Source organism: Myotis daubentonii, chromosome 13, assembly GCF_963259705.1.
Source record: "Myotis daubentonii chromosome 13, mMyoDau2.1, whole genome shotgun sequence".
Lineage (NCBI taxonomy): Eukaryota > Metazoa > Chordata > Mammalia > Chiroptera > Vespertilionidae > Myotis > Myotis daubentonii.
Window position 1 is genome coordinate 33,202,146 of NC_081852.1, and position 3,338 is coordinate 33,205,483.

The 3,338-nt window shown below is 50.3% G+C and overlaps 1 pseudogene; it reads right to left on the reverse strand.

Annotated features, from left to right (window-relative positions):
* Positions 1-707: 707 nt before the first annotated feature.
* On the reverse strand, positions 708-1,998 carry LOC132214541 (nuclear prelamin A recognition factor-like; annotated as a pseudogene).
* Positions 1,999-3,338: the final 1,340 nt, after the last annotated feature.

Sequence of the window (3,338 nt, forward strand, 5' to 3'; positions counted from 1 at the left end):
CATCCTTCCATCTGTGACACCTGTCACCCTTGTCACCCTCCCCCAAAGTGAGTTTATCTCAATCCCTGAATGTAAAAGGGCACAGAGGTGGGGAGGGCATCCACTTCAGTGCCCCCTGATTCCCAGCAGGACCTGGTCAACTGGACCTGATCTCAGGATGTTGGCCACAGCTGCAGAACATAGATCTGTTTCAAAAAAAGTTGGGAATGCAGACTTTCGTATGAGCCCCTATTCCAAAAGGTGGCAGTTTATTCACATTGTGGCACAGACATCTTCAAGGAAACATAAGTGGGTAAAGTCAGGGTCAAAGCAGGCCATTTCCTCATCCAATCTATCTGAGATGCATGGACAGAACCAAGTCTCAGCTCTTTACAGGACAACTTCTGGAGTTTATTTTTAATCCTAAAGTACAGTAGTCTGTCTCCATTCTTGTTCTTGGGATATTTTCATCATCGGATAAAAGGATATGACTATTGGGGCAATCCTGTTGAGATACAATATTCGAGTTGCACCCGTGTGACGACAACATTGCCCCTCAGAGGAAGGGAGCCGACAGATGGGGAGCAGGGATTTCTGAAAACCAAAGCATTGACAGGGATGCTAAACCTTTCCTTCAAGTGTCTGACACCCCACTTCAGGCGGCCTGCGGGCCGGGCGTCTCCTGGACCTTTACCACTTGATGTCCTGGCAGGCTGTTCTGGGCCCTGCTAGGTGGCGTGCAGGGCTGCCTGGGCCCAAGGGGACTTGCCCCCCTGCCCCAGCCACTCCTGGTACAGGTCCTGCACATGGGCACTGCTCTCCGGGGGCCACCTCGGGATGGCAGCATAGTCATCTTACATCTGCCACAGCAGTGCCCTGTCTGCACACCCATCTTCTGCCTGGGCCTGGCCCCTGCTGCTTAGGCATGCCTGGTGCAGGCCAGGACCTCCACGAAGTGGCAGGGGAACTTGCCCCTCTACAGCCTCAGGACCACTTCTGGATGTTTTGAAAGCCATCAGCAGCCAGCACCTCTTTGTCACTTTCAAGGGTGACCTCCTGGAAGTCTTTGTTCCTCAGGGTGCGGTAGGTGAGCACTCCCACGTCCTCGTTGAACAGCTCCTTGGCCGTGTGCCTGAAGATGTGCACCAGGTACCCGTCGGAGCTGGAACCCTTGTGGAGCCTCACCTCCTTCTCCTTCATGTCTCCAAACCGAGTGTCCTCGGCGGCGTCATCCGAGGCGAGGTCACTTTGCTCCATCATCTGGGCAGTTTCCCCTGAGCCTAACACGCAGTCAGCACCCAGGGAACTCTGTAAAGCTGCGGGAACACCTTCTCAAACGGCTGCCAGTTTGTTGTCATAACCCGGGGCCACAATGACGTGGAAAAGCTTGTCTGGGGACAGGTTCTGCCTGTCCAGAGAGCCCATGATCTGTTGGGGAGACTTGGCCGTGCAGAGGTGGGGGGTGATGGGGTGACCCAGCACACGCTCTGCATATCTGTCCCAGCCGGGGCAGGCGGAGGTCAGCATGGGTAGCTGGGGCTCTTCCTCATGGTGCTGGCAGTACCGATGTACAAATTCCTTCTGACTCTCCAGGATGCTGAAGTCCGCAACTGTCTTCATGTCAAAGACAGTGTGCCCCAAGGCTTTTGAGAAAGCCGCAGAGCCTTCAGGACACATCAGTGACACTGAGGCTGAATTTAGCAGAAAATTAAGGTATAGGCTAAGGACACACGGACACTGCCAGCACTTTGTGCTGTGAGGTATCACATTTTTATTAAGGTTCAGAAGAAGTCCTGGGTGTTCTGTTGAGAAACTTGGACTCCTTCCTTTGCGGTCACACAACTGTCACACGCCAGGCAGTCACTCAGAAATGTCTTGGCATCGGCCAACTTATGGAATTCTCCCTTCTCTTAATTCTCCTGAGCCAGACTCTAGACATTGACCGTGGCATTCTCTTGGTCATCAGTTTTATTTTTTTTTTTTACTACAATCCTTCCGTGTGCAGTGATCACACTTCATCTGGAGCAGGGCGGGCAGGGGCCGGCTAGAGTGACCTGGAGAAAGCACTGGGAGAGCAGTCAGTCACCGCTGCTTGCCCCTGGTGCTGCTGGTGGTATCCTTTCTTCCTAGGGGGACGTCTAGGGAGGGGAAGTGGCCGCAGTGCCCGAGGCTGAGTTCCAGGAGGCCAGCAGCACTGTTGGGATTGTGCCAGAGGTGCTGGTCTGTTGGTGCCTGGCCTGTCCTCTGGAGATTGAACCTACGGGACTACTAAGGAAGCCAATAACCAGTTCAGCCCCGCCTCCATCACCAATTGATTGGAGGCTGAGGGCCAGGAGGAGGGACCAAGAGGCCTGCCTTCCAGCTGCTCGCCAGTCCCCAGGTCACTCCAGTTCCCTGTTAACCATCCCCTGATCAATGGGAGCCAGTGGGCCAGGGAAGCGACCAAGCAGTCTGCCTTCTGCCCTCCCGCTCAAAATGTCACTGCTGCCATGAATTCACTGGAGCCTGAGGGACCCCGGTTCCCCCATTAGCTATCCCCTGATCAATGGAGCCTGAGGGCTGTGGGATGAATTGGTCATCCATTCGATCCTTAGGGAACCTGGGTTTTTATATATTAGGATGATAGGATAATGCTACATTTGGGTGCTTTCTGTGTCATTAGGTTTTCTTCCCTTAATATTTGTTAGCAAAATTTACCCTATCTCTTTAGTTTTTCCTCTATTGTTTTATCTCTACTCCAGTTCAGCTCAGCACAGAGTATTGTTTTTGTATTTTGTTTTTTTCTGTCTTAAACTTTTATTTTATTTATTTATTTATTTTATTGCTTAAAGTATTACAAAGAGTATTACATATGTCTCCTTTTTTCCCCCCCACCCTTGACAATCCCCTGGCCTCCCCTACCCCCCAGTGTCTTATGTCCATTGGTTATGCTTACATGCATGATACAAGTCCTTCGGTTAATCTCTTACACCCCCCGCCCCCGCCTGCCTTCCCACCCTGTCCGGCCTTCCTGCTGTAGTTTGACAATCTGTTCGAGGCAGCTCTGCCTCTGTATCTATTTTTGTTCATAAGTTTTTAATGGTCTTTATTATCCAGAAATGAGTGAGATCATGTGGTATTTTTCCTTCATTGACTGGCTTATTTCACTTAGCATAATGCTCTCCAGTTCCATCCATACTGTTGCAACTGGTAAGAGTTCCTTCTTTTTTACAGCAGCAGAGTATTGTTTTTTAATTTAATATACAAAGGTGCTTATTCAAATATGTTTGCCTTCAGAATACTGTGCACTGTTTTTTAAATATTTGATTCCCAACACCACCCTAGATTTGCAGAAAAATTTAACTGTTCTATATATAAAC